This window comes from Manacus vitellinus, unplaced genomic scaffold (genome assembly GCF_001715985.3).
Source record: "Manacus vitellinus isolate BGI_N305 unplaced genomic scaffold, ASM171598v3 scaffold_5_pilon, whole genome shotgun sequence".
In the NCBI taxonomy this organism is placed as follows: domain Eukaryota; kingdom Metazoa; phylum Chordata; class Aves; order Passeriformes; family Pipridae; genus Manacus; species Manacus vitellinus.
The window spans coordinates 30,088,003-30,111,054 of NW_021940682.1; the positions used below are offsets into that span (position 1 = coordinate 30,088,003).

General features: G+C 39.2%; 1 non-coding gene across 1 annotated transcript; it reads left to right on the forward strand.

Moving 5' to 3' along the window:
- Positions 1 to 1,767: 1,767 nt before the first annotated feature.
- On the forward strand, positions 1,768 to 1,886 carry LOC112841255. Its single transcript, XR_003212864.1, has one exon. It is a non-coding gene; the product is annotated as a 5S ribosomal RNA (ribosomal RNA).
- The last annotated feature ends 21,166 nt before the right edge of the window (positions 1,887 to 23,052 follow it).

Below are 23,052 nucleotides of genomic sequence, written 5' to 3' on the forward strand. Positions count from 1 at the left end.
CATTTTTTGTACCAATACAATGATTAATTTTACATCTGACATTAATCACAGAGATAAAAAATTCAGTCATTTTTACAAAACATTCTAATTTCACAGGCTCATGGGAATTTATTTCCTTATTATTGCTTTTGTTTCAGTAGTGTTCGATTTCAGATCTGTGGATTTAGTGTGGGAAAATACCCTTGGCTGTCAATTGTTTGTCATTTTTGCCTACATCAACTAAAAGACAAAGCTAGCTAATTTTCCTTAGGAAACAACTGAAGGGGAAACACTGTCAAACTCCATCTGTCTGCAGTTCAGCTGGAAAGAGCAGAAACACCTGCCTGGAGGGATGGAGCTGTGCAGCTCTCTGAATCCACAGGATCAGAGTGCTCTTACTCCATGCCTAAAGCCTGTCAGATATAATTTGAAGAGACCTTTTCAAGCTTTCAGAACATGACATCATGGTAGCTATTTCTAAAAGCTAATCACAGATGAAACTAATGAAAATTCAGGTGATCTTTATAAAAAAAGGATTATGCCCAGAAATACAATAAAATAAAATTGCTTCACGTTTAAACATGCATGTTGTCTGGATACAATTTTCCAGAGCAGGACACTTCATTTTGAAGACAGTGCTACCTCATTTTGTAGGTGAGGTTATAACTCATAACATTTGCCATTCTTTTCTGACTTTCCCTGTCTCTGCGACAGATCAAATCTCTGTATCTTGCATATAAAATTTAATTAATAATTTTTGCACTTAGATGAAGCAAAAGCAATATACTCCTATTCAATCGAAGCTTCATCTCATTGTCAGAATTCATGTCTATATTTTTAGAACAAATAACCTAACAGCGTCTGTAGTATTTCAAAAGGTAACCCCTGGGCTTTGTTTTTTTTGAGTTGTGGACTAGCTGTAAAGGAGGGTGCAGTCTTGTTTGTAGTTGTGTTCACAGAAACATCCTGTGGGTCTTGTAGCTTTGGGGGACTCCCCACAAGTTGTTCTGCTCTGTGTCCCCCTCCCTCCACAGCCAAAGGCAAGGGCGTGTCAAGAATAAGGACAGGACATTGCCCAAGTCCAAGGCTGCATTCCCAGCTGATCTCTTAATGGACACCAATGGCTCTTTCTCATCCCACCAATTAAATAAAGCCTCAACATTATTTTTTTTCTGAACTTTGTTCGTTGTTGAACTCTGCTGCATTAGATATTTGAATAAGGTGAAAATGGCTTATGGTGAGAAGAACTGAAACTTTTTTCAGCTGGGAAAATTTTTGAATGTCTGTGGCTGGCTTGCCTCAGGGACTGCTCCACAGGTTTGAACTTGACATGCGTGTTGAGAGACAATGTGACCGAAAGTGAAGGTACAGTGAAAGGAAACAGTCACAGAACACTTATAAAATATGGAAAAAATAAAATATGTGGTGGTTGGTTCACAGACAGGTCAAAGTGATGCAGGATGAGATTATTTTCCTTCAAACTGAAGGGTTTCACAGAATAAACAGAAGTCTTCTCTCTCACCCGAAGGAAGACACTCAGAAGAAACTAAGAAATTGCTATCCAGGATGATGATGAACCAAATAATGTCTCACCACACATATCTGATAAGCACCTGGCATATCTTGAAAAGCTGAATGAAACTACTCAGCATATTATTATAGTTACAAAAGCTGTAACTCTTTCCCACAGCACTCATAGAAAGAAGACAACCCAATTTTCTTGATGTTTGTACTTCATAAAGTAGTGCTTATATATTTTGCAAGAGTGGCACTGTGGGGCTTAGGGGTGCCTACGGCCATACCACCCTGAGAACGCCCGATCTCGTCTGATCTCGGAAGCTAAGCAGGGTCGGGCCCGGTTAGTACTTGGATGGGAGACTGCCTGGGAATACCGGGTGCTGTAGGCTTTTGCCCCCCCACAAGGGGGATGCGCTAAGAGCCTGAGACAACATAGGCAAACTGTGAATCATAGGCAAACTGTGAATTACCTTCTGAACTACTGAAGACATTTGAAAAATTCTCTGTATCTTTTTATCTCCTTTCTACTTCATTCTGAATGCAGAAAGACCTGTTCAATTTTTCTTTTGCAAAAAATATCACCCAAAGCAAGTCAGACTTTTCTCTTCCATGATGAATCTCCTCAGCCTTTCTTCTTTATTCATCAGCTACTCTTGTATTTGGCCCTGGAACACCCTTTGCCATCCCGAATATGCCAAAAAAATATGCATTGCTGGCAGTTTGGTTAGAAGAGGGATTTGACTCTCAAGCCACGGAAGTGTCATGAGATTCCATCATGTAAAAATTACCTGCTTTTACACCTCTAACGTCAGGCTCATATTTTTCACATGCATTTGATCTTTCTTCCAGTGAGGTGCACCCCATGGCTAAAGAGCCACCTCCATCATCTTCAGCTTTGCTAATAGCCCAATGGAGAAGATGGTACAGGTGATACCTGTGGGACAAAGGGCTCCGCTCTGCAGGCAGCTGATGTCCCAGACTATGGGAGAGTTCAAGAGCCTGAATAAAGAGGCACACAAGACTCAGCCCCAGGTGAGAAGCAGAGACAATTTCTTCATCCTCCTCTGGTGAAGGTGGTATATGCAGTAGCATAGTATGGGCCAAAGGCATCCCTTCACTTTGATCAGGTTGTGCATTATTGCTGTCCTTCCATCTGAAAGAGATCTCAGGGTCAGGCAAGCTAGAGCACTTATTATCCTTGTGGGTTCATAATAATATGGGGTAGATCTGCCATCACAGGTTTAAGATACAGAAAGTAGACATAGTCAGGAAACAGCTGTTCCACATCTGGATACACACTTCATCCCATGGTGTGGGGCACAACTGATGTTTTCCCTTCCCTCATGGAAAACAACAGGAAGTGTGAGCAGCTCTGTAATACAGAAGTCAGGACTGGCATTTCTGTGGTGTGCTGGCAGGATGAACACCTTCCTGCAGAAATGACACCAGCATTGCTCTGCTTGTCTAGTATCAATGTTCTTCAGTCAGAAGATAGCAAATTCCCACCTGCAGAGGGTGGGCATTGCAACAATTAAGGAAGCAAAACAGAAGGGCAGGGAATTCAGGGGGGGACAGAGCTGCTATGGTATGAATATTCCAGAGGGTGCTGGGCTTATGGAAGTAAGCTACTGAATATTTCAAGAAGGAGAGGGAAAATATAATATCTCTTTCATTTATTCAGAGACTTAAGTAAAGTCTCTGAGGAAACGTTATTATAATTTGAAAGTATGAGAGTATTATAAATTACATTATAAAACATTCATTTAACTCAATATGTTCCTTTTACAGTTACGTGCAGATACATAGGAAGATATTTTGAACAGCACTAAAAACAAGTAAGGGAGAGAGAACAAGGAAGTGAAATGAATGTAATTGTACCACTGACATGGTCAAAATTTTATTATGGCTTCATAAATCTAACTGTCCCAACCTGTCCTTGGTAAAAGAGTGAAACAAATTACTGTAGCTGAGTTCCCTGTAGGTGTAAATGTGTGACATTACTGTGGTCTCCATTCTCTGCCTGCGACTGAATCATTCAATTGGAAACGCAACATTACTTTCTTACTTTGCAGCTGACAGGGATTATTGTTCACCCAGTTAGAATCTGGCAAAATAAAGGACTTAGAGAAACATCATGTCTCAGTACTGTTTCTGAAACAAAATTCTTCTAGCCACCATTAAGAAACACCAGACTGAACCTGCTGTGTTGGAAAGTCTCAGCCTCAACTTACTAATGTAAAGATTTTTGCTTTTCCAATTGTATTAATAGAAGCGCACCTAATTTTATATTTTTTACTCAATTTTTACTCTTCCTGTGCTAGGAATTTATGCCTTTAATAAAACAGTTGAAAGCTACAGGTTGGAAAGTCCTTGGCTTATCATGGACATTGTCCTTCTGGATAGTAGTGTATTTTTCAAAAAGAGATCTTAGTTTGTAAAACCAATTAAATTTGTGACCAATTTATTGTGATTAAAGATGAGTGAACATTTGGGAACTCGATTTTTACAAGAGCAGAAAGTAACTGATGGAATATGATGACAAGTCCTAGCTGGAGCAAGTGCAAAACTCTGGAGGGGATTGCAGTTTAGTAAAAGAGTATTATAGATTTGCTCAAGAGCATTCATAAAGACACAGGGGTAGTTCTTGACCTTGCAGCAAGAATCAGAATTTGCTACTTGCCTGCAGCTCTGGAACACAGGGAGACAAACTATTCTCATTCCCAAAAATAGTGAGATCTTTTGTCAAGGCAATCTATGCATAACCACATAGATCCATTTAGAAGGTGCATCACTCTTGAATAGCATCATGAGAAATTACCAAATCCTGAAAGAAAAAAATGTATTCATAAGTTATTTTTAAAAAATCCATGAGTGACAGTAATCTAAATATTCACTTTCATTTGTTTGCATAATTCGTTGGTCATACTAGTGTGCTCAGGGTGCCTGTACTAATGGATTTACTTCACCTAAATTACTGGTGTAGACATGGGCTAGTTACTACCTTTTACTGATAGTCACCACAAAGCGGCAAAAGTCGAATCTTCGGGTGGTGATCTGGATCTGCAGTCCTAGTCCTGGTGTCACTTTCAGTGGGTACACCAGTGAAGGTTAAGGCTAATGGTGAAGAGGGATGCAGAACAGTGTACTGCTGTATCAGCGGCTATAGGTATAGGAGGGCTGAGGATTATACTGGATTATACTATTTGCATTGTGTATTTTACATACACACATAGACACACATGTGCATTTAGAGAAAATGTTCCATGGAACCACTGTACCCAGCAGAAGGAAAGCTCTTACTTCCAGTCCTGGGCTGAGTGCATTTGCTCATCCCTGACAGGCCATCTCTGGAAGCAGAGGATCTCTGAGCTCACAGCATGGCAGAAGAGATGATGATGCTTGTTATTATTTTGATGCACAAAGATTGGAGGTTACCTGCAGCTCTTCAGTGACTCAATCAAGACTGCATAAAAGGAAAACACAAATAAAACTACATACTACGTAGTTTCACAACACTTTGGTAACCAAGTGTTCTTGCTGCATGGATTCTGTAAAATGTAGCATGCTCATGCCTTCATCACTATGCATTCCTGGTCTATTTCAATATTCTTTGGTAGGTTCCACACTCACCGCTTTGCAGTGACTATAATGAGGAGTGATGATCCACTGGTGAAAATATCCTTGATTCAGTCTGCACTGCACTAGAGAAGAACACATCAAGGGCAAGGCACCAGTATGCTGTTTACTAAGATCTTTTGAATCAGTCTTTGTGATGTACTCAGTGATTTTGGGCATATTATTGAATTTCAATTGTCCTCTCAGCAAGCAGCTAAGAATAGATTTTGCTATAAAAAGACAGTATTTTGCCATTCAGTATTCTTAACTTGCTCCAATATGGAAAGTTACCAAAAAAAAAAGGAGGGGGGGAGGGGAAGGGGGGAAATCCATTGCCCAGACTGCCCTGGAAATCAGTGGTTCAAGCTTTCTTTGGGAGATTTGAGTGCTCACCATCCCTCGAGTTGGGATGGTGTGACAGCCCCCTGATGGCAGAGGCTGATGTCCCCTGAGCTAAAGCCATGGGGATTTGAAAAAAATAGACATTTGTGCCAGTCACTCTCAAAGACCTGTGCTCTGTTTTATTACTTAGCAACAGAGCTCGGTGGAGACTTCCCTACAGACAGGTCATTATAGAGCCTGAAAATACCCCAAACTCTCAGAAACTTTTCAAAGCCAGGTTGCAAGTGGAATCAGGAATCAGATTCCTGCAACATCAGGAATCAGAACTTGGTCTCAGAGCTTTGAATTCATAGGACTTTTTGCAGCAAATTTGACTTTACATGAACCAAATGCACTGCTCTCCAATTTTGACATGTTCTTTTGAAGATATCTGATAGTGCAGGGGAATGTAAATCATTCATGGGGATCTAAAAATATTGATGATACGTTGTGATGTTTCCCCCTTGGTCTCAAATGTTTATCAGCCATATAGTTCTTTTTGTTTCTCTTGAAGATTTTAAATTTAAAATAAGCAAGTGAAATCCAGTCAAAATTTCCTTAAGGACATACCTGCTTTTCCCAAAGGAAAAGGTAACATCTGAAGCATGAATAATCTCTTTAACTAAATTAATATGCATCAATGAGCTCTAGGTTTGGGCTTTGACTTAAGCTTAATTATCTGGTAGCATTGCAGAGATCATTTATTCCACCAGAATATCTTCTCTAGACATTATATAACTGCATTTCAAGGACTGTGCTCTGCTTTCAGGTTAATACCAGTGTATCTGAGAGTAATTTTCTTCACTGAGTTGGCTCCTGATTTACCTCAATATAACATCAAAACCAGAATATAGCCTCTATTTACATAAGACTAATGTATTTCCTTTCTCATATTTTGGTCATATAACACTTACAGGAACATCAAGTAGATATCTGGGGATCAACTGGAGGACTCTGTTGCCTGGGAAATACGGATATAGATTTTATAAATTGCAAGTGTCTTTTCTGCTGTATAACTTACTGGAAAATATGTTTATTTCATTCAAATCTATTCTTGTCCAGGAAACTGTTCATAAAATAGTTTCTCTTGTCAATGAAGCAGCTTTGTATCACAAGGGTGGCTGATTGGTCAGAAAAGAAAATTAACTCCCACTATGACTTTGCAAAGCATCTCCTCTGCTTTTACATCTAAGCCCATGGAAGAGGAGCGGCAAGAGGGTTTCTCAGATCTTGATAACCTCCTGAGCTTCTGATGATAATCAGGATGGCAATTTGTGCAGGTGTCCCTAGACTTTGTTTGAGGAGATGATCTCTGAAGAGCTTTGACATTGCTGCGGTGAGTTGTTCAGTGCTATCCCCAGGTTGAGTGACAGCTGTCTGTCTGATAAATCTGTTGGTTTGAGCAGTGAGTAGCCTATGATCTCAGCATTTATCTCATACAGGTCTTGGTTGCAGCCCATCCAATTTTGGCTCAAACACAAGTCCTAGAGTATGTGTCCTTATAGTTCTGCAGTATAGGTAGCACTCTGCTGTTCAAAAGCACCTTCATACATCCATTTTCTCTTCTGTCAATTTAGGCATCTTGTCTTGAAATTTTACTTCTAGAACACAGTTTTTCCCTAGGAACAGAAAAATAATGTGGCACTGGGGCAGTACAGCTGAACTCTTCATAACCTTCTGCAAACACTCACAGGGCAGTACCTGTCAAACCATCCCATGAGGTTGGACTCATGCACCAGTTTTTAAATATATCATAGAATCATAGCATAGAATGGCCTGGGTTGGAAGGGACTTTTGTGAGGAATTAGAGTTTTTTTAATTGCTTTAAAACATTGCTACTATAGTGAACTGTGCAAAAAAGCCAGGAGAATGAAGACAAAGACTAAGGAGAGGAGGTCATAGCCCACAAACTATTAACTTTGTGGAGGCTCGGGGGTGAGTCCCTACGTGTGTAATGCTTCTCTGAGTGTGTGATGTTTTTCTAAAGGAGACCAGTGGCAACTCTCTGAGTGTGTGATTCTTATCTCCTATGAGCTAGGCTGTGTTAAAAGAGGCCCTCTGTGCACACACACCCACTACTACCCTGGAGGAGGCATCTCTCTTGGCAGAGGTACCTCTGAAGCACCCCCTCCCCCAAGCCTAAATGACTATACGAAACCCACCACCCAGCCTTTGACAAACAGCATGACTGTGCAGAAATAGCACCTCCCACATACATGGGGAAGGTACCAGGAAGGTTTCTGAGATTTTATAAACCCATTGAACTTTATGTTTCACGGGCTTCTTTCCCCCACCACTTCCTGACAGATCAAGACATCAGCAACACCAGTGACAACAACCAAGTTTGCTGGAGACCTCTGGATGGTGAATATAAACTCTTTTTTCTCCCTTTCTTCTCTCTTTTTCTTATTATTTTCTCTCTTTCTCTCTCTCTCTTACATATTTTTTTTACGATATCTTTAGGATTTTATATTGCCCTTTTACTATATATAATAACAACCAAAAGGGTTTGCTTTCCTTTGCAGTCAAACAGCTCTAAAATAAACCATATATATATGTAAACATTGATCATCTAGTATTGATTGACTTTAATTCAACTGAAGGGATTTATTTAGCAGAGAACAAAAAGTTACTTCTGCCTTGTGGGATGGTTCATAATAACCTTAAAGATCGTATAGTTCCAACCTCCCTGCTGAGAACAGGGACACCTTCCACAAGACCAGGTTGCTCAGAGCTCCATCCAACCTGACCTTAAACACTTCCAGGGGTGGGACATCCACTACTTCTCTTGGCAACCTTTTCTAGTGCCTCACTGTAATTTTAACTTTTTACATAGGCATGCTTTTCCATTAAGAATACCCAGGTCCACAAGTCTTTCTCCTAATGTGATCTTTCTAACAGAAACATGATCTAGACTATGTTTCTGAAAGAAACTTGGACCTTTCTCCTTCCAAGCGATTCCTACTTTGGCTTTGTTCTCTGTCATCCTTTACAATTTTCTCTGCCTCCTCATCTGGCTCTGGTGCTGGTCTAGCCCAGGGGTGAATGGGTCCCTGAAGCTACTGCACAAAAGTTTTGTGTGTATCTCCACAGGAAAAGAAGAGAAAACAAAGATTAAAACGAAGGGGAAGGACAAAATAAAAGAGAATACAATGTATTTTCTTCCATCCTTTGTAAGAACTTTCTCTTCCCAAATGACAGTTCTTCCTACTGTCAGGAGTCATGTTTCAATATATTCAGAAAAGACAGAGGAAAATAACAAACATGGCAACATAACAAGACACAATTTCATTGTAGCAAAATGAATGGAAAATCATTCAACATTTACAAGTAGTGGAAGAGGTAAGGGGGAGCAAAAGGCAATGAAATTAAAATATCCAAAATACCAAAAATATAAATGTTCTGCAGTGGGTCTTGACTTGTTTTGCTGATATAATTCAATAAATACAAGCAAAGTCCTCCCAAGCCTGCATACATGAATCAAAACACTCATTTTCCTTCCTAAAGTAAGTGCTTTAGTTCAGCTAATCAAACTCTTCTGAAACTCTTGAAACACATCAGCTACTCACTGTTCTGATGTCAGGTTTTTTTCATCCTGGGTCTAGTACATGGTGGGTAGGAGCTTGCCTGACTCACTGACCTGCCCTTCTGGAGCTCTCGGACCCACAGCAGTGAGCATTAGAGCCTGTAAGAGGAGCTCACCAAAGCTCCAGTTCTGGCTATCTGTACATGATGAAAGACAACTACTTACTGAATTCAACAATAATTTCCACCTTTCCTTCTGAATGGCTGGATCAGCATTCAGACTCAAATTAGAGGAATGACTACTGGAAAAGCATACTGTACAAAAATAAATTCTCTTATTAGAAGTCAAATTATAAGAGAAGCCCATCACTTCAGCTTATGGAAATTTGTCCTTACTTCTTAGTCATTTCTTTGATGGCCATTTCTTACTCCTAGGGATTAGACTTTCACCATATACTCTGCATATCACCGTCCTATAATTTATGTGTCATGTAAGAGCATGTGATTTAATCTGTGCTGCCTGGACTGAAAGAATAAGCATAGTGGGTTAAAAATTCCTTTGATGCATACTAAAGATGGATATTCAGCAGCCTGAACAGTATTTCTAGTGTAATATTCATGCAATGTTCATAAGTAAAAACCACAATCGTTTATTAAGTTTATGGGAGAAGCAGAAGAAATAGTACATGGGATTATCTGGTCATGTTATTATGGTAATTTTTGTATTTACTGATTAGCTCATGACATCACCCTCTAAAGAAAAATGCCAGTTACTCTTGTAGATGGACAGACATCTACAAGATGCAGATGATCCTGGCCTACAGTTTCACAAACCTGTCAGAATAAAATGCAGTAGGAGGAGTGTGAAGCTTTGCAATGTGCACCTTTTCAGCTATAGGAGAGTCTAAAATACAACTTTAAACTCATGCCCGCTCTACTTGCTTCCTGGGATTGTGTCACGATTCACCGTAACTGTAACACAATCAACAAAAGAGGTTTTGTAGTTGAGGGAACAGCATTTTGGTACCTCTATTTATCTGTGCTTCAACTGCAAGATTCTTTCTACTTTGGCTTCCTGATTTTATATTCCATCCACTGAAGGATAAGTCAATATTTCTTGTGATGTTGCAAATCTAAACGAATCTTGTTTATCCCAAAGAAGGCGCGTTATGAGAACAGTTTGTTGGAACACTGGTTGTGGTTGCTGCACTGAAAGATTCATGTTTTGAAAAGAATCCTGTTTATTTACTCTGAATGGGTCAGTCACCTTTATCAGGTTTCCTTTACATCCAAAATCTCCTTGCTGTTCAAACTGACAGAATGCAATCAGATAGAGATGCAAGTCTCTGCATACTTATTTTTATCTGGGGTATGATCCATACCGTGCCCTTTATCCCCTTTGACTCCTTCTAAAACTGATTGAAAGAATTTCTTGAAATATCTTATCAGGACAATTTGCAGAAATAAACAGTGTAACTTGTGTAAGAGCTTTTCCTTTCATCTTTTTAGATTAATTTCTTTTTATATATAACAAGATGATTAGAAGAAATCTGATGAAGTAAGACAATGCTGTGTCATTTTTTATATAAAAGGCCATGCAATCATGAGTAATGTTACTTTGTTTCGATATTATATAGTCTTGAAAGTCCCCAAAATCCACCTTTGAGTCCTGAAGTCTGTCCAAATAAATAACATAAAACTACTTTCTATTTTGTGATTTTTTTTTTAATTAGAAAACAAGTGGAATGAATCTATTAGATTCACTTTGTACAGACTGTACAATCTTAATTTATTAAGAGAAAGATTTTATTCATAGACAATTGTTTTTTTTCAGTGACTGACTACCTTTTTTGGCATCATTTTGGAGCTGAGCAATATCCAGACTAAGATGAAACAGGACCTTTGTTTTGTTTTGGAAATGATCTTTATTTTTTTTCAGAAAGTATTTTCCAAACTGCTAGTCTATGTGGAAAAAAAAAAAAGTCTTTTTCAAATGGCAGATGAAAAGTTAGTGTTTTCCTTTTTTTTTTGGATTTCCATCTATGTCTGACTCTATCAGACAGTCTGAAAGCATGTTTATCTGTAAGGGAGGTTTGATTAAAGCTGAAAGGAGTCTCTTACGCGCATGAACATAAAAGCATCTAATTTAAACATACCAGAGAATCTTAGAATGGCTTGGGTTGGAAGGGACCTTAATGATTACCAAGTTCCAACCACTCACAGGGGCACCTTCCACTAGACCGGGTTGCTCAGGGCCCCATCCAAAATGGCCTTGAACAGTTCCAAGGATGGGGCATGTACAACTTCTCTGGGCAACCTGTTCCAGTTCCTCGCCACCCTCACAGTAAATTTCTTCCTAATATCTTATGTAAACCTAACTTCTGCCTGTTTGAAGCCATTCTTTCTTGCCCTATCACTGCTTGCCCTTGTAAAAAGTCCCTTTCCACCTCTCTTTTAGGACTCCTTCAGGTACTGAAAGGCTGCAATAAGGTCATCCCAGAGCCTTCCTTTCTCCAGGATGAACAACCCCAACTCTCTCAGCATTTCCTTACAGAAGAGGTGTTTCATCCCTCTGATAATCTTTGTAGCCAAAAGTATCATTAATGCGAGGAGAGAAAACCTGTTCTCTGTTCTTATTCAGTGATGATCTAATAGTTATACGCTCTGTATAAGTGGGCACAGGGACCTTGTTTTGCTCAGTTCAGCTGAAGGTCAAATCCCCATGGTAGAAAAAAACCCCAGTCTCCCTCTTATCAGCTTATCTTACGGAAAGATGTCCTCACCCATGAGATCCCATTGCAGGTAGCAAAACTTCTATGGAAAATCTGAGCTTATCTCCTGACTTCTGGCTAAAGGCTCTGTCTGAAAGTGCTGCACTAAATGCAACGTTGTCTGACTTCTCAAGCATCTTTAAGCGGACAGGGCAGAAGCTGGCTAACCTAAGCCTAAGCCTAGATTGCAATAGTGAATCCTACCCCTCACATTTATAGCGTTATTTAACTTTTAATTAGATCAGAATCTGATGAGTGCTCACTGTAAAAGACCTGTATGAAGCATATTAGAAAGGAAGGAACCAAATGGGACACAATGTTGGGAGGTCAAACTTGCCTTCTGTAATGGACACTATACATGTTTAAAGGCATGGCAACATCTTGGTTCTTTTGTTCTGTAAGATTTCTCTGGCAGTAGAGAAGGATCCCAAAATGATGCAGGAATGGGATGTTTAGCATTTATGGTCTTCAGCTCCATGGACTATGATGAATCAGTCTAGAACAATAGAGTGAACAAAACATAAGACTAAATTAGATTAAGAGTTGCTGCATATTTTAGAAACAAGAATAGCTATGTGACCTGAGAAATCTAAGCAGAAATAATTGGAGTTCTATTAAGAGCTAGTGTTTAATTATGGTTGACAAGAACTTAATTATTTAATCAAGTAAGGTTTTATTACTAATGTATCTATCTTTAGAACACCACGACAGATGGAGAAGATTTTCAAGGATGCTTGTACAAAAATGTAGGCTGACAGGTTCCCAATATGATAATACAAGAAGCTTGTTGTAAACTGTTGAGTTTTTTTACTTACTACGAAAGGATTTGTTCTTGAAGCAGTTTGCCTTTAGCAAAATTCTTTTATTGTATCAGATAACTTTGGCTTCACTTTTCTTGTTAAGGGTACTCTTGGAACAAATCAGATATGATAATTTGTGAAGAGTGATAAGCAGGCAAATGGAGTCTGCAAATGTGACAATGGATGAAGAATAGTTTTGGGAATTTAAGAAATGGAACTCTTTGCACTGAGAGAATATTAGGTGACATAGAAAATGAAGGGGTTAATAACATATATACTTAGAACCACCCATTAACATAATAGGAGTGGTGTGCTTATATCAAATGAAGAAATGATTATACATTTCTTTGAGGAAAAAAAGGACCAGCTTTGAACATCCATAACCCAATAACTTGTGACATCATGCTTCCAATGACAGTGAAATGATAAAAATTGATATTACATTGAAAGAAAATGATGAGTGCTCACCAAAAACCTTTCTCTAAGCAAAACTAAGTAAGCAGTTGGATTAAAGGAAAGGAATTTTACTGTGCCTCTGATTGCTTCTTGAGGCACTAAAGCATTAAAGTTTGAAAGAGTTCGTTGTTTGTGCAAATTCACAGGAAAAATATCTAAACAAACTCAAAAAATTGTCAACTGACAGCTGCCCCAAGACTATTATGATTAATTAGTTTTTAAATAATCAAGGCAGTGAGTTACATCTTTGGAGGGTTCAAATAAGGGCTTCCAGTCATAGTGCAGAAACTGTACTGCTCAGTGAACAGACAGGAGTCAACTACATATGGTGTTTATAGGCTTTTTGGATTGGTTGATTTGAATATTTTTCCTCCGATACAGTGAATTCCTCAATTATGCTTCCAAAATACCTAGATTAGAAATGAGGAAAAAATTCTAGAATCTACAAAATGGCAATTCCTTAAAATAAGCAATCAGCTCACCTGTTACCACGGAACTGAAAAACATAACAAAATTCAGATGAAGCTTTGCTATAGATCCTTGACATAGAAGTAACTCAGGACAACTGAAAGGGTGAAAATGCTCAACCAAGAAAACAGTGACTTCAGTAGACCCTCTCCCAGTTGCATTGATGCAAATGGGAAGATTGGCACTTTCTTCTCTGATGGGAGAGTGTTCTTTAGATATTACAACTGTGAATTGGTGGCATGAACATTAACTATCTAGTAGAAACATCCAGAGAAAAGAAGGGAAGCAGATTACTCCTGCTTCCCAAAGGAAAAATGAAGCCGAAAGCTTGTGAAAGTATGGAAAGAACTAGATTACAGAATAAAATTATATACTCTATAAAATTCTTGCATAATAAAACAAGCAGATTGGGCCAATTGCACTTGATTTTGTACAAAATTTTAATTTTTTATTTTAGATAAAATTTTGTCATCCAAAACCAAACAGTTTCTTCCAGTGATATAAATTTATTACTATTTGTTCCACTCAAACTGAGTAAGATACTTGAAATCTGGCACGGATCTCTTCTATTTGTAGAATGTATACAAGTAATTGCTGGACCAAAACACAGCGTTTGCTATATGATGTGCAAAAATTAAAGTAAAATACAAGAATTATCATTGGCAAGAGGAAAACTCTTATCTCTCATATCTAGATTTTAATTTTTGTTGCTTTGCTATGTATGTATCTGTTTTGTAAGAGTAGTCTGACCATTATCGTTGAATGAAGCAGCTGGTGAACCCTTGTCTTATGCTTCTGCTGCTATTAGTTTGGACTGAAAGATATAGTTTACAATTTTATAAGAAATCCCATTGTTTCTTTTCTGTGGAAATGGAAATTAAACAAAAAATTCCCAAATAGTAAAGAATACTGAAATTACAAAATTATCAGAAACTGCTTGAACAAGTTTTTTGATATTAGAAAAAGGTTAGGTAGTAATTATATAAATTATATGAATTGTTGACAGACAAAATGTTATATACTTATATAATCAAGTAATTCCTTACTTTGCATATAAGATATGTTCCTTTTGCCCATAACATGATTTTTAGATCTGTAGCAAAGTACCGTTACCAATCTGGTATTTACTTTAGAGTAAGTACAACATATTAACAATCACGAAGACATCAGATGTAAAACGTATTAACAACTTCCTGGCATTCATGGATTAAAATAAGAATTAATCCATTGTCTTTCTCATTTTAGCATTCCTAAAAGTTGTTTTTTTGAGTAGAAACACCATTTCCATACAGGAAGATGATGAAAATAGTAATTCTTCATGATGAGAAAATCCCCTAATCTATAAGCTTAAAGAGTCATATCCAGGTGACTCTTTCATTTATTTCTGTTGTAAATGACCACAATTAATGGATGTGGAGTGAACCACAAGTCCCCTCTACTTACTTTTTAGATCTTAGAAATGCTTAGTTGAGAGGGTGCATTCATGCCACCAAACTGTACGTTTCCTTCAGCAGAAAACATGATTGTTCTACAGATTTATTCAAAATCATCCTACCAATAATGAAGCATGTCTCAGTCAAGCACAAGGTCTAACTACTAAAGTTGCTCTACATCACTGACTTAACACGCTACTTCAGGAGATAACAGATGTCAAAACCATCCGTGCAGTGAGTGCGTGCATCCCACACGTGTGCATCTCAGTGTTAGTTTCTTCCTGTTTAAACCCAGTGAATCAGGAACACTTTGCAATGGATAAGCCAAATCAGCTCAGTGTGGCTCATGAGAGCTTCCTCCTGACAGTCAAAAATGGTCCTGAACCCAGTGCCAGCCCAGCTGTTGCTCACCACACGCATAATGCAAGCATGCACAACTCATCCCAGTTACAAATAGAATTTAACCTGAAATTTAAAAGTTGTTCATGGCCACCATGGATTGGTCTCCCCTACTTGGAGAACAAAAACAATGTTGTAACAATTAGAAAAAATACATTGAAATAGAAACGTTTGTGGCCACTAGCTGACAAAAAAAGGAAAGCAATTCTGAGACCTCAGGTTTATTCTGTGAGCTGACAAAACTGTAGATAGGTTCTCAATGTTTATTGCATTATCAGGACCTCAGCAAGGTGCTTTCTAAGTGAAGGAGGAAGCTTAAGACCTTGAGAGATATTAAATGCTTTTAGAGAGAGATACTTAGATATATGCATCTAAAATACAAAATCAGTAACATTGTAAGTATAAAATAAATGTACAGAAAAGACTTTTAACAGCAAAACAAGATGCAACTTTGAGGACCTGTTTGGTTTCATAAAATAGAATATATAAGCATGATGGTTTTCAGCCTATTACTCACTTTGAGCCTATTATATGTTATCTTTTTGCAGCTCAAAGGCACATGTCAAAACACCTACATGACTGATTATATTATATGTAATAACAGCTGCAGCATTTTAGTCTTTTCATTTGCATCTAATATTACCCCTGCAGTTACTGAAACTGCTTGGACACAGTTTTGCAGGGAGAATTGTGAACTGTAAGACTACCAAGCTCTTTGGAGCTCTCTTTAAAAAAAATTATCAGTCAAGTGACTACAGTGTGTCTCGCTCTATGTTAGGCTGGAATATACTTAGCTGATGGTGTTTGCTTTCTTCTACTATGAGCTCCTGGGCTCTGTCACACAAACATTTCTCATTTCATGATTCACTGGTCTGAGGCACCACAAAAGCCCCTTTGGAGATGTTACAGTTGATCATTTCCATCTGTCTCCCATACATGTACAAACTCCACAGCTGTGACTTTCTAAAATCTGTATGGTATTTTAGATATCAGCTGTAATTTTATCCTTGTTTGTTGTACAAGTACTGACATTTTTGAACCCTACTGGGAATCAAAGAATTAATATTTCTTTAAAAGTTTTTGTTTCTGTTCTGGTTAGTAGTAACTTTTGCTTGTGTGCGTTCACCAAGTACTGCACAATTGAAGTCACTGAAAGAAAGGAAAAATTCATTTCCCTACATAATGAAAAAGTAGTTGCTGATTTGCATCATGCAACACTTTTTTCAATGATGTACAGTATATACTATATAATAGTTCTTTCATCCTGATCAGTTTTAAAAGGAATGAAAGTATATTATTTTTATATAGGGATCCTTTCATTTCACCTGTGCCATTATAAATTGCAGATTCTACCACCATGAATCGAAGCATAGAAGTCTTACAGCAATTTTTTTGAGAGTAACTAATACCGTCCCTTTGCAGTTAGAATGAATACCATCCCTCTGCAGTTAGAATGAGTTTTATTTCTTAGAAAGAAATAAAGAACAAATGATATTACATTTGGTAATAAAGCATTCCTGACTCTCTTGGGACATCTAGCCATAACATCAGAAATGACTTGCATTAAAGGCACCGATCTCTGTAGGTAAAAGAACGGTCAAATTCCATATCTGAACCACTTTGGAGAAGTGCTCTTCAGGGCAGTGGTGTAAGCCAGCTTGCAACATGGATCTCGTGTCGGTGGTGTTACAGCCATGAGTGTCACTTCAGATGTCTGCAACATCTGGCCTGTTGGATGGCTTCTGGGTCCTGTGCAATTTGATGTCCCAGGGTCCTTCCGTGGTAAGTGGAGTTCTATGCCAGGTCAGTGGGGCTGGGAGCTGCTATGGAGAGCTACTGAAAAGGAGGGAGGGAAGTCAGGGTTGTCTCCAGCTTGACTCTGTCCTCAGGACTGCTGTGGCACAAGGGCAACTCTGCAGCAGCCCGTCCTTCTTCCCTCACCCCTCCACAGGTCCCCATTACATTAGTTTAAAGATGAGCGTGGGTCATACCTTTATTTTTTTAATATTGATTTCAAATTAACATAGCTATAGTAATGTTGGCACCATTCCTTTCCTTGCAACAAAATAATTCTTCCCATCTTTATCTGTGATTTAGGAGAGTAGGGGTCATGTTTATCCATCAGAGGTTTTTACCTGCTTTGCTAAACGACCTGGCTCCTTAGGGACATTTCCCATGGTACCTGCTGTTATATGCATGAAAGCATGAAAATCCTGGAAAGAGTTTACCTGTCAGCATGATTATGCAGTTAGAGTACTCCCTTGGGACAAGCAAAGACCCAGGCTCTAGATGTTCTTCTACAGTCTGTTTATATATTTCACATGCACCACTCCTAAGCTGCAGTGTCTAAACAGTCCTTGGAGAAGAGACAAAACCTGAGGCCTCCTCTCACGCAGGGGAATACCCTAACAAATAGGCACAGGAGAAATTTTCCCTTTTGTACTCTGATTTAAAGGGACACAGATGTCTTTCAACTCCCAGCTCTCAATTAGGTGGAGCAGAGGGTCAGGGTGCTTTCCTGGGATGCAGATTTGAAAATTCTCAGGCAAAGGAGAACAATGAATTTGGCTTTCTCAAACTGTGATTGAACTGGCTGTTACCAGGGTGGAATAGGAGAAGCAGGTGTGGCAGTGACCTTTACCAAGAGGTGTAATCCACTCAGGCAGCCCTGAGTCTCCACAGAGAATGCTTAAAGAATTAAAACTCTTAAGGAATGAGCTGAAGTTTTCAGGAGTGTAATTTTGGACACAAGCAGTTAAAGTAAGACTTCTCCAAAACAGAATCTTTTTTGGATTTAGCTCCCGCATAATTCTTTGAATTTAAATGTCATAACCTACTAGGGAATTCTCCTTCATCACACTTTAAATACCTGAATGATTTGACCTGCTGCGTCCTGACTGGCATTAAGTTCAATGCCCATCAGCATTCACGGGGAAGATTCACCAAGAAATACAGATACAGGGATGGATCAAGGATGGTTTTTGGATCACACTGGCTTTCTCTTGAGGCCCCTCATTTCACTGTTATACACAGGATTGGCCTTTCTCAAATTGCACAGCATGATTTTGTTATAGGCCAGCTGTTAAGGTTCCAGGACCCTTCAGCTTTTTAAATTCTTCTTCTTCCTATAGATTTCTATGTGTTAAATTCCTAACTGGTTTCATAGGAAATGGTGTTACTGCTCTTATGTTAAAAAATTAGAGGCAGCCTTAAAAGTTTCCTTGGAAGAAAATGTGCATTTTGTGCTCCAGAGTTGAGTGTCTCCAGCTAACAGCAGTTAATGTCAGTTGTAATCAGATGCTATAAGTCTCTTCACTGGGGTCACACTGACGACTGGCAAACAACACCTGCAAGGCCAACAACGCAGAAACATGTTAAGGAGATAAATAAGTGCAGAAATAGCAAAAAAAAAAATTACTGTCTGCTAAATTTGCATTTTCATACATGGATGTGTGTCTCCTCAGAAGATAGTTGCTAGCCTGAAAATGGATAAGGAGAGGTATAATTTTAGTGACACAGTCCTCAGAAGAACGAGCAGATTCTTTGCAAGCAAAGGGACTCCTACTGAAGGATGCTGTTGTTGCTAAAAGGATATACAAGTTAGAGAAGACAGAATTTCCTAGAAGAGAAACTCATTCAGAACCACTCAATATCAGTCGAGTCAGTATGGCTGGTCTTCTGTGAGAATCACAGATCCTGATGAAAATCTTGGTTATACTGACTAATCTCTAACAGTAATGAAAATTTCCAGCAACGCAGGTTTTAACTAATCTAGAAACAGTTATCCTAGTGGTTAGAGAAAAGACATTGTTTTGATTTAGATAAGATAGAGCCCTCTGGTATGGTATCATTTATAAATAATCTGAGGATATGTTTGAATTTTCAGAGGCAATGAATAGTTCACTGTGAGAAAAACTTACATTTACAATTAATCTTTAATATTTTTGTCTTTTTTCAGGTTTTTTTTTGAGGCTATTTTGTCTGTATTTTATATTTCACCTTTGGACATGTCTTCAACTTTGGATGAATTATTTTAAAAATGTAGGTATGTGACATGGCAGAAACTTATGATTTATACCTTAAAGATTTCTATACACAAAGTAGAGGCTGAAGAGGTAAAATCTGTATAATTTTGAAGATGATAGTAATTATCCATATAAAGTAAGCAAAATTACAGTGTACCATTCAAAACTTCATTTCAATTTGAAAGGGAACCCTGTTGCAGCTCTATTAGATGAGATGCCATCATTGTATTTGAAAAAACTCTTTTTTTATTGTGCCCTGCAATTCTGTCCAGCTTCAACTCCAGCTGAGTTTTGGCCACACAAATTTTCTCCCTATGGTGTCAAGCAAAATCTCTGAATTCTTCCCATGTCACTTGTTTCCACTGTGGATACATCTTCCTTTTTTTGCCTTATTTCCAAGAGAAGATCCCTGCTCAGCCAAGTTGGCCTTCTGCCTCACCTGCTTGATTTCTGACATTTAGGAATTGCCTGCTCCTGTGCCCTTAGGAGATGATGTTTAAAAAGTGACCAGCACTGATGGACCGCAGCACCTGCAAAAGTATTTTCCCAGAAGACCTTACTTACTAATTCCCTGAGCAGCCTTAAGTCTGCTCTCTGCGTGTCCAGACTTGAGGTTTTGCTGGTACTTTTCCTGCTGTCAACAAAGATTTTAAACTCAGTCACCTCCTTGTCACTGTGGCCAAGACAGCCACCAGTCTCCACATTGCTCACAAGATCCACTCTGTTGACAGGCAGCAGATCAAGAAGGGCATCCTTCCGAGAGAGTTCCTTTAGGATCTGTTCTGTAAAGTTGTTATCCAGGTTTTTTTGGAGTCTTCTGGCCCAAGCTGTACCAGCTGTGTGATGCTCCAAGTTAATTTCTGGTGAGTTGAGGTCCCCCATAAAAACAAAGGCAGTTGACTTGGAAGTGTCCCTTAGTTCCTCAAAGAATAATTTGCTGGTCATCATCCTGTCCAGGGGGTCTATAACAGACTCCCATGATGAGATCCATGTTACTTGTTTGCCTCTTGATTCTTACCCAGAGGCTCTCAACATTGCCAACTGTGAGCTCCATACATTCTAACCCTTCTGTTACATACAGTGCCACCCCTTCACCTCTTCTACCCTGCCTATCCCTCCTGAAGAGCCTGTAACCATCCAACAGGGCACTCCAGTTACAGGTCTCATCCCACCAGGTTTCACTTTTGCCAGTGATGTCACATCTCTGGGACTGGGCCAAAGCTTAAAGATCTTCTTGTTTGTTCCTCATACTGCGTGCCTTGGTGTAGAAACATTTCAAGTGTGGTACATTGCAGCCAACAACTCCTGAAGCAGATTGAGGGATCCCACTAGTGCTTGTTTCCTCAAGTTTTGGCACACCATCCCATTGCTCATCACTGGCGAGCCTCGTTTTGTCCCTTTCCCCCTTTCCAAGTTAGCTTAAAACTCTATCAACAAGCCCTGCTAGCTCCTGTACTAGAACTTTTTTCCCCCTCTGAGATAGGTGCATTCTGTCAGGTGTCAGTAGACCAGGTATTGAGTAAATCATGCCATGCTCAAAAATCCCCAAATTTTTCCAATTACACCATCCTCAGAGGCACTTGTTGACCTGATGGATCTACCTATTCTTATCAGTATTATTTCTTGTTACTGGAAGGATTGAGGAAATCACTACCTGTGCTCCCGATCCCTCTACCAATCATCCCAGGCCCCTGAAGTCTCATTTGATTATCCTCAGACTTCTCATCGCTATTTTGTTTCCGCTAGTTTGGACAACCAACAGTGGATAGTAATCAGAGGCCTTACTAGACTAGAGTCTTTTCCAGTAATGTCCCTTATCCGAGCCCCTGGGAGACTGCAGACTTCCCTGTGAGTTGCATCTGGTCTGTGTATCAGGCCCTCTGTTCCCCTTAGAAGGAAGTCTCCGATTATGACTACCTTTCTTTTCCTCTTAACAGTGGAGGTTGAGATGCTGGGTGCAGGTGATGGTGTTTTAGGAGGCCCCACTACCCCAGAAGGACTTTTGCCCACCTCATCAATTGTCTGGACTTCTGTTGTAGAAGACACCAGTCCTACCTGTCAAATTTTGAGGAGAGGAACCTTCCTCCTGGTACCTGCAGTGACCTGCTTCCAGCCTTCATCTTTAACAGACACTTGATGAACAGTCCTTTGACTAATTACCCTGCAGGGTTCTGAGTCCACCTGCTTCTCCACTGCAACAGATGGTCAAGACTCCCGAGAGTCTTGAGACTGTAGTGTCTCTGAAAATAATTGGCCTCTCTCTTGCTTGTTCACTCGAAGCCTGTTTACTTCTTCCAGTAGCTCCTTCACTTGGTGACACAGCCCTTCAACTGCAGCACACTCTCTACAAAAGAACTGTTTGTCAGCCCCAGCCTCACAAAGAAGCATCAGGCACTCCTGGCAACCTGTGACCTAGAGAACTGTGTCTGCCATCAGCAGGTCTGTCTGGATGGAGGCCTCTGACACGGCTGGTTCAGTGACTCCTGCAGCTCTAAGGGATTGAGCTCTACAGGGTGTCAACACCATAACTGAGGAAACCTTTAGAAGTACCCACCTCTTCCCACTTTAAAGGGTAACAGGAAACTTAGTTTAGAAAGACTCATTCAGTCCTCTTTTCTTCCCAAATACAGGCACCTAAAAATGAGGCATCCTCAAAGCTGGATCTGAGGTGCTCTGGATCTGGGCCAGGGCTTTTATGAACTTATTTTTATTGAGGAATAGGAAGGGAGAAGAGGATGACAGCACTCAGTGTTAAAATGTTCCAAATTAATGTGTTGCATGGTATAGCGCGAATATTGTTGTTGTAAATTTGTTATTGCTGACAACAAATGGAAGAAAAGAAAATCTCAGCTGTTTACTTTTATGACTGGTCCATTTATCTAAAACCCTACCTGTCTCACATGAAATTATAGATGACTGCTAAATAAGTAATATATATGCATTGCACCTGAATAAAGTATTGTTGCTAGAGAAAGAAGACATATGGAAGTTCCCAGAAGCATAGTGATAACTCTTCAAGCTTCCATTCCCAGATAGAAGGAGTAAACATATGAAATACACTTGGAGATGTACTGTGTTGATGCAGACATCTCTAGCATATGCATGTGATATATTACACTTTACAATCAGTGACTTTTTGAAACCTCTAAATCCATCAGGAAATAAATGACAATGGAGAAAGACAGAACAAGGTAAAATAGGACACCACAAGAAATGAACCATTTTGTTGGTGGAACGAATTGATGCGTCGCAGGAGATGCCCCCACAGAAGGTGTGACCAATTCCTGCTGAGCTGTCTAATAGCATCACTGTGCATCCCGCAGATGGTTGTAGGCCAAAGGCTAGAACAGAAAAAGAAATGACATTCACGAAGGAAGTGGATAGATTTAAGAGATGGAATAAAGTCACCTAGATTTTTCCTGGTAGGTTCAAGCCCACTGTTTGCTTTTCAAGACAAAGCAAGAGTTAACACTTCTGTGTTACTTTGAGTCTTCTTCCACTTTTGTCGGTATCGAGGAGGTATAATGGCATCTTGAGGGGTCTAATAGAAGTATCCCTCCTAATGCAAACAAAGTGTGACACTTTTCATATCCTAGTTATTTTGGGCTTTTTTGCAGTATGACCAGAACTCTGTCACAGAACAGTTTTTTTTTTTGTGTTTTTTTTTTGGTTTTTTTTTTTT